The sequence below is a fragment of the Chrysochloris asiatica genome, unplaced genomic scaffold, assembly GCF_000296735.1.
Source record: "Chrysochloris asiatica unplaced genomic scaffold, ChrAsi1.0 scaffold00191, whole genome shotgun sequence".
NCBI lineage: Eukaryota > Metazoa > Chordata > Mammalia > Afrosoricida > Chrysochloridae > Chrysochloris > Chrysochloris asiatica.
Window position 1 is genome coordinate 2,484,188 of NW_006408709.1, and position 9,560 is coordinate 2,493,747.

Genomic DNA, 9,560 nt, shown 5'->3' on the forward strand with positions numbered 1-9,560 from the left:
ACAATTAAGTGTTCCAGAATACTCATACTTCACAATGTTGTCCATAGCTTGTCATGATCCACACAATCAAAAGCCTTTGCATAATCAACAAAGAACAGGTAAACATCTTTCTGATGTTCTCTGCTTTCTGCCAAGAGCCATCAGACATTAGTAACGATATCCCTTGTTCCACATCCTCTTCTGAATCTGGCTTGAACCTCAGGAATTTGTCTGTCAATGTATGCTTGCAATCATTTCTGTATTACCTTTAGTAAAACTTGCCTGGAATATCAATGAGATTTTACTATGGTTTCCACATTCTGTTGGGTCACCCCTCTTTGGAATGGGCACAAACACAGATCCCTTTCAGTCAGTTGGCCAGGTAGTTGTCTTCCAAATTTCTTGACATAGATGAATGAGTGAATCAAGTGCACATTGCTTTGCTGAATGATTTCAATTTGTATTCCATCAGTTCCTTGTGCCTTGTTCTTTGTCAATGCCTTCAGTGCACCTTGGACTTCTTCTTTCAGTATCATTCACTATAGATCATATGCTGTCTCTTGAAATGATTGGACATTGACCATTTCCTTTTGATAAAATGACTTTGTGTACTACTTCCATCTTCATTTGCTGCTTTCTGCATCATTCAATTATTTTCCCAGAGAATCCTTCAATAATGCAAGTCGAGGCTTGAATTTTTTCATCAGTTCCCTCATGTTGAGAAATGCTGATTGAGTTCTTCCCTTTTGGTTTTCTACCTCCAGGTCTTTGCACTTCTTTTTATAATATTTGACTTTGTCTTCTCGAGCTGAGCTTTTAAATTTTCTCTTCAGATAGGATAATATCCATGTGTCTACATGGAAGACCAGTTAATACCACTATTATTCAAATTTATGCCCTAACCACTAAAGCCAGTAAGGATGATATTGAAGAACTCTACCAAATTCTTCAGTCTGAAATTGATCAAACATGAAATTAAGATGTATTGGTAATCATTGGTGATTAGAAAGCAAAGGTTGGAAACAAAGAGGAAGGATTAATAGTTGGAAAATATGACCTTAGTGATAGAAATGATACTGGAGATCACTTGATAGAATTTTGCAAGACCAATGATTTGCTCATTTCAAATACCTTTTTTAAACAGCATCAAAGTTGACTATACATATGGACCTCACCAGATGGAATACAAAGAAATCAAATTGACTACAACGGTGGATAGAGATGGTGGAAAAGCTCCATATCATCAGTCCAAACAAGGCCAGGGACAGGTTGTGGAACAGACCATCTATTACTCATATGAAAATTCAGACTGACACTGAAGAAAATGAAAGCAAGTCCATGAGAGTCAAATTGTGACCTTGCTTAGGTTCCACCTGAATTTAGAGATAACCTGAAGAACAAATTTGATGAATTAGACAATAAAGATCAAAGACCAGAAGAATTGTGGGATGACATTAAGAACATCATACAGGAAGAATCAAAAGGTCATTAAGAAGACAAGAAAGAAGGAAAAGACCAAAATGGATGTCAGAAGAGACTCTAAAACTTGCTCTCCAGCATACAGATGCTAAAGCAAATGGAAGAAATACCTTCATACAGAGAATCAATCTCAATTCTGGCCTTGTCCTAGAAGAGAGGGTGTGCTCTGCACATTCACAAGCAGTGCAGAGGTGGCTGATCACCCTCTAATTTGCACTAATATCCTTCTTATGCTTGCACTTAATCTCAGCAAAAGATGGTTGACCATTTGGTGGTCAATGTCTTCTCCACTTAATTGAGTGTCTCTAGCTGTAGTTTTACCTCAAAGATTCCATCCTCAATATTGAGGATTGACACATCAAAAGTGCCTCCTCCTAAGTTAAAGATCAACACATTTCTTTCAGCACCAACCTTTTTGTCTATGCCATAGGCAATAGCAACAGCTATTGGCTCATTGATAATCCTGAGATCATTTAGGCCAGGAGTAGTTCCAGTATCTTTGGTGGCCTGATGCTGGGAGTCATTAAAGTAGGCTGGTACAGTGACAAATGCATTGGAAACAGTATTTCCAAGGTTGTTGGTTGTTGTTAAGTACCGTAGAGTCAGTTCTGACTCATAGTGACCCTGTACAGGATTTCCGAAAGTAGGTGTCTGCAATTTCCTTCATCTTTGTTAGAACCATAGAGGACAATTCTTCTGGATAGAAACTTTTGGTCTATCCCTTATATTCTACTTGGACCTTGTGCCTGCCTGCATCATTCACCACCATGAATGGCCACTGCTTCATATCAGGTGGACAACAGCGCCATCAAATCTTTTTCCATTCAAACGTTTGGTATCAAAAGCAATGTTAGTGGGATACATGGCAACTTGATTCTTTGCAGCATAACCAATCAGTCATCCGGTGTAAGTAAAAGTGGCATAGCTTGGCATGGTTCCTTTGCCCTGATCAGTCTCCACTTTCCCATCCTGGAAGATATCCACACAGGAGAAGGTGGTGTGATGATCAATGCCAGCTGTAGGTCTCTTAGATATTATTGCCCAGCAGAGGTCCGGAGCAGGTGAAGAAAAGCAGAACACAAGGCTGCCACCACACAAAATGAGCCTCTCAGTAGTTTTAAAATCTAATAAGAATGGTCTTTTTCTCAATAACTACAAATCTCTCTCTCTCTCTCTGGTGTTTATTGAACATGAATGTCTAAAGTACTACATAGTAGGTTATATCGTTGAGTGGGAAAGAACTCAGACTAACCCTACTGAATGCTTACCATATGCTAAGCACATTCACAGATGCTATCATGTATAATCCTCATAAATAGTATGTGAAGAAAGGTTTATATGAAGAAACAAGTATGTGAAAGAAAAATAATTATCAGTCATTGTTGCTGTCAGTTGATGTAGAGTTACTTCTGATTCATGATAACCTCATGTGTATTTTGAGCTAATAGTTGACTGCTTAGCAGTTTGCACTAAGAGACTTCTGTAGAGCACCGTTATACTCTGAAATGCATGTGGTTGCCATAAATTGGAATTGGCTCACCAGCAATTGGTTTTATAATGACTTATCACAAATCATTCAACTGAGGCCTAGTAGGGTCAATTGTTTGTGGAGACACTTGCACAAGTTACAATAAAAGGAGGACTGGAAGGCTCTTCTAGTTTAATGATTGCTGCTCAACCTCTGCCATATACATTTGTACTTTTTTGGACAAACGGGCTACATGAACATTAAGCAAAGTGAATGTTTTATTTCTAATGCAGTGGCTTCCTATAGTGCTTTTACTATAGATTTAAAGTTATAGTAGTTCAAAAAATTGAGAGTGATGTTTTATTTTCTGTATCCAACAACAACAATTTTAATAATAATTAATAGATTTACTATCTCCCCACCCCCTTTTTTAAAATTTTTTTGGTTAATATTGGTAGCTAAATATTAGAACTTTTATTATTTTAGCTGCTTTTTTAAAAACAAAAAAAATTATTTGTTCCATCCTTAGCTCTACAGTGTTAAGTTTCAAGATGATAAATTATTCCATTGTCATTGTTAGTCAATTTCTAATTGAGTCTGAAGTGGATACAATTGTCAGATTCTAAGATTTGGAGCAAAAGATGCTACATGCTACTGTGATGAAGAGAGAAAAACACTTAAAATAAATGCTCTGTCTAAGGGATTTCACATTTATGATTGATTATTGGTCTCTTGAAGGGCTGGCTACAGTAGAAAAGTTTCTGCATTAAGCCTTATTCTAGAACACAATTCAAAAGCCTACATACAAACTGAACATTGCAACATCACCATAAAACTTGTTTAGAAAGAGGACTTTAATGTCCAGTGACTTTTCTTCATTTTCTGTTGACTCCTTTGCTTCAGTTGACAGAATTGACAGGTTATTCTTAAAATTCTTTTTCTTTTTTAGATATTTGACACATCATTTTTTTGGTATATATACTTGCCTTTTTGTCATCTTTTCCTTAACTGTATCTTCTTCTACTTCTCACTTCCCTTATAACTCTGGGAATGTATAAACCTAAGCATTTGCTTCTCTGTTTTACTTTTATTTATTTTCTTGCTTTGCTTTGTTTCATTTTACTTCCATGCTGTTAGAAAACTTACCTTCTACTTTGGCACTTTTCTAATAATTTTCTTTTTTTAATTACTCCTAGTAACAACAATGAAGTAATAGATATATTCCATCCAATGTCTTATCTTTAAAATGTTTGCAGACTTTCTCTTCTATCTCACAAAACTTCTTTGTATATGTGCAAAATTATTTATTATGGCAGACATTCTAAAACATTTTCCATATTTTGGAATAAGCTCCTCAAATCTATCCCATTTATATCTGTGAATTTCTCTACCCCATGAAATTCTACTAGGTAACCCTTGGTCAGAAGTTCAACTTGAGAAGCACACACTTAAACATTTTTCTCTCAGACTCTGACCTGTACCTTAAATCCAGGGAAACCTCCAACTATGTAGCCAGGATTTTATTTATCAATTATGGAAAATAACTCACCCTCAGCAGTTTTAAAGCCAAACTTATAACCTTTCCTTCCAAATTCATTCCCCTCTCTCTGGAAATATCATGATGCTGTTAGTTATGCAAGATTAAAATTTCAGTGTTATTTTTCATTTCTTCATCAAATATAATTTAACATTTTTTTCATTTATCTTCCTTTGTCTCTTAGAATCTAGAGTCTGCTATGACACATACATAGGTTGTTAAGTTTTTCAAGCAAAGAAGATATAGACTCCTTTGATAATCCGAGCCCGTGTGCTCCTCCCAGAGAATCAATATTATTACATGATTTTAATTTAGGGTATTCAAATCCCTCACCCAAAGAAAATGGTTTTCCATCAAGCTTCCTTTATTCCAAGACTTCTTGCAAATTACTAACAGACTTATCTTCCTAAAACAATCATTATTAAACCATTAGTCTACTCTAAAAATTTTTATAGCACTCAACTACAGAGAGAATAAAAGGGTAGAGTGGGATTATGTCTTAACATGTATTAAGGGTTTATGTGGCTTATCCACTTTATACTTATTATATTTAGGACTGATAATAAACCTAAATGATAATATTATTATCTTCTTGTTATAAGGAAGATATAGAGGCTCATAAATATTTAAGAGGTCTGGCATTCAAATCCAAGTCTCGCCTACTTCAAAGCGTATGCTTTTTCTTTTACTTTCATGATACCATTTTGTCTAAAATTCAAACATCTTAATTAGCTTTACATAAATGATTTTTCCTGAAGAGTTTTTCCATTTCTATCTTCTTTGTCTCTTTTTTTGGTCTCTATGCTAGTTGAAGTTGTTGTTGCTCTCCTCAAAACTTGCTATACACATGCTTTTTCATATGTTATCCTCTCATTTAAAAGAAGAAAAAACACTGTCCTTTTGCTCTTCCTATACAGCTCGATGCCATCTTTTAGAGCCACTTTATCCCACAATTCCTTGTCAATAATCACTCCTGTGAATATCCAATTGGTAGTTCTAATCATACACTTTATTGTTAATTTCTCTTAGTATTTTTCTGCAATCATTTTATACTGTCATTTACTTTAGTGTTTATATGCATTCTCCTTTCCCATTAAACTATGAGCAGTTGTGGGAGCCATATAATTTAATTTACAAATAGCAGGAACTCTGCATCTTTCTATTTGCTGAATGAGTGATTATGCATATATATAAGTGATCCATTTTTCTGGCATATAACCCAACCACAATTATTTAGTCTTTATTTTCTCTAAGCTGATGCCTTTGTGAATTCTTTATGAAGTAGAATAAAAAAAAGTCTTGACTTTTTCTTAAAATATTATTAAAATATTTATTCTAACCACACTGGTAGCATATATCAAACCCTAAAAGGAGTCCTTCATTTATAATGGTGAAAGAGGAAATTTCACTCAGCTCTGTGGTTCTCAAATAGGCAATTAAGCTTTTCTTCTGTCAATACATCAGAATAAGAGACTGTTCGGGCTTGCCTTGAAAAATGATAGAAGTAGAACCTGTTACCTCTTGAAGAGCTATTAAATCGCATGTTTGATTTTAAGTGATATGAATATTGACATGATACTGAAAACTAAACCCAACACTACCACACATTCACCATCTGTACAATCCTGGACAGCACTTACACTATTTAAGTTCTGTATAGCTATGAGGTAGGAAATAGATATAATGTTCTTTTTAGAATTGCAGGAGAAAAGTTTTTTGTTTTTTTCCCCAGAGAACATATGTTAATGAATGTAGGGTCAGATATGAAAGAGTGTTTCTTTTCTTCTAATGTAAATACCTAAATACCATAGAATTTGTACTCTCCCTATGTATAAAAGATGAAGCCACCCTGTAGAGCATAGGAAAATAATAAATGTTTATGATTCCTTACTCAGTCTTCATTTGTGTGATCTTTTTCAGTAGGAGGCATGAATAGACAGTTTATTCTTTACCTTAATAAATATTTATTGATCACTAAGGTGTACCTGAACCAAGTCATGTATTTTCAATTGCTTGTTATACATAGGAAATTGAACAATGTAAAAGGAAGACTGATAAGAATTGTCACATTTGAATGATGGTGATAGTGAAGAATATAGAATACACCAAGAACTGCTATAACAATAAAATACATCAATCTTGGAGGAAGTTCAGCATTAGAAGCAAAGATGGTGAGACTTCATCTCACTTACTTTGGATTCATCATCCTGAGGGATCAGTTGTTGAGGAAGAGCATCATGCTTGGTAAAGCAGAGGGTCAAGAAAATAGCAGAAGAGAATTGTCACCAACTCAAGGGCACCTAACAATAGCACAATAGTGATTACTATAGGTGCCTTTTCTTGAGTTCATTGGGCCTCTCTCCACAAATTGCATTCATACTTAGAAATTGCTGATAGTTTATCTCCTTTCACTCAAACATAATGCATTCTTAAATTTCAGACACTAGTCTATATATTTTTAAAATAGTTTTTAACTGAAATATAGCACAGGAAATGTTGTTTCTGTTACTTAAGTGCCTTTGAGTTGATTCCGACTCATATAGACACTGTATAGGGTTTCCCAAGCTGTAAATCTTTGCAGCAGTAGAAAGCCTTATATTTCACCCACACAGGAAATACACAATTTATTTAATCCTCAGAGAGGGAACATACCTAGGAAGCCACCAACTAGTTCAAGAAATAGAGTAGTACCAGCACCTCCAAAACTTTTCTTTGGCGAATTTTAACTCTATCACCTTTAAGAATAAACACTATCTTTTTTTTTTTTTTTTCATTTTAAAAATAGTCTTTCTGAATCTGAAATTTTGTATCCAGCTGATATTTCTCATCTTGTCAATTATATCCTTAAATTTATTAGTTAGAGTTATTGTAAAATGTTTTCATTCTCAACTATAATATCTACTCCTCCTATAGAAGTTTTCCTTGTGTGCTTGCTTTCTTCGTTTTGAACATTTGACCTTAAATCTTGGTAAAGTTGGTAATTTTTGTTTCAAATGTAATTTATTTTGTAAGTAAAATCAGAATGATGTTTTGAAGCCTTGGAAAAAGTGGTTTCACTCCAGATGCAATTTGGTTTTTCTTCTGGCACATAATCTAAAGGTAGATGATCTTAATCAAATCTTGAACTTAATTTGAGACTAAATTTTAATTCTCCTGAGGGATAATTTCATTTTGGTTTTCTGAAATACAACTTTCTTCTTTCAAATAGGAAAAAGGTTGCTTCTTTCAAAATATGTAGGTATATTTCCTTCATTGTATAATGAAAGTTATATAAACTAAGGATTCCATTTGCTCATTATTACCAGCTAATGTAACTTTAAACATTTTTTTCTCTACTGGAATCAATCCACCTTTCTCTTCCAGCTTTCAATATTTAACTCCTCTTTTTGACATGCATTTGTGCTTTATTATGTTGTTTATTCTTATGTAAATTGCTATGCTTTTTTACATAATGTAGAGTCTATTTTCCACTCAGAGCAACCCAAATGACAGAGTTGTTGTTGTTGTTAAGTGCCGTCGAGTCGGTTTCGACCCATAGCGACCCTGTACAATGACAGAGTAGAGCTGCCCAATATTGTTATTTAGACTGTAATCTTTATACATGCAGATTAAAACATAGTCACAAGGAGTTTGAAAACACTTTGAGCATTTCAAAATGGTGGTACCATTATGTAATTTTAATGTTTTTGTTAATCTATTTGTTTGGGGTTGGTTTACATAACATTTCTTCTCCTACCCCTTCTTCAAATTATAGCATTATTTATATAGATTATTTGAGGAACTACCATTTTCTCAAGGAGCTTTGGTAGCGTAGTGGTTACGAATCGGGCTGTGAACCGCAAGGTCAGCAGTTCGAAACTACCAGCGGTTCCGCGGGAGAAAGATGAGGCATTCTGCTCCCGTAAAGATTAACAGCCTCGGAAACCCTGTGCAGGGTCGCTATGAGTCGGAACCGACTCCACGGCACATAACAACAACAACCATTTTCTCAGGAGCATGGTGGTGGCTTTGTAGGATAAGCACTAGAATATGAACCAAAAATTCAGTGGTACAAATCCATCAATCACTCCTCAGAAGTAGGATGAGATTTTGCTTCCACAAAGATTTCCTAGACAGGGCTGTTTTAAGTATGAACGGACTCTAAAGCACTTAACAGCTACCTTTCTCCACTTCCTGTGTTTTTGGTGATAATACCAATCACAATATTCAAAATAGTCAGACAGACTTCTTCTATAGCAGTTAAATACCTTCTATAGCACTTAAATATGGAAAGACGTGGATATATCCTTTTCTCCTTCTTAAATGACCATATAGAGAGAATGTAAGACTCAAGCCTTTCCCAGCAGTATGTTCAATACCATAGGGTTTATATGCTTGCAGAATTGAATGGTATCTATGTAGAGATGGGAGTTGAGTGACAGAGAGAAAGACCTGGAATTACTGATATTCTGAGCAGGAAAAGAAACAATCTCCTTATTTCTTTATCTATGGTACAGTTTTCACCCTGGCCATTATACAAATGTTTAAATTTAGGACAGTTTCAAAGGAGCAAGAGTCCTTGGGTACACATATGATTAACACATTCTTCTCCAAATGATTGGGGGTTCAAGTCCACTCAGAAGCACCTCAGAACAATGGCTTGGAAATCTACTTCTAAAAGATCAACCATTAAAAATCCTACAGAGTGGATTCTGCGCTGACACATACGGAGTTTCCATGAATCAAAATCAACTCAACTGCAACTGTTTGTAATTTTTTTTCACCCACAGAATAAAGCATATGCCAGTATAAGAGAAACTTTAATAACCAAGGTAGCAAGTGAGCTCGGGTCTGGTGGCAGCAGAGCAGAGTCAGATAAGACAGGCCCCATGGGGGAGAGGCTGAAAACCCAGAAACGTGGATCTCACAAAACTGCACCAGAGCTCTGGATCAAAGATAAGGGTCAGAGTGTCAGTTTCCTGCAACCACCAGTGGAAAAATCACGATATAAAGGAAGATCGTAGAATAATTGATGCCTTTGAGTTGTGGTGTTGGAGGAGAATACTAAAAGTGCCATGGACTGACAAAAGAACTAACAGATCTGTTTTGGAAGAAGTG

General features: G+C 35.3%; 1 pseudogene; it reads right to left on the reverse strand.

Moving 5' to 3' along the window:
* The window catches only part of LOC102833960, an 8,609-nt pseudogene extending 2,603 nt beyond the window's left edge, over positions 1-6,006 (reverse strand).
* Between the last annotated feature and the right edge of the window lie 3,554 nt (positions 6,007-9,560).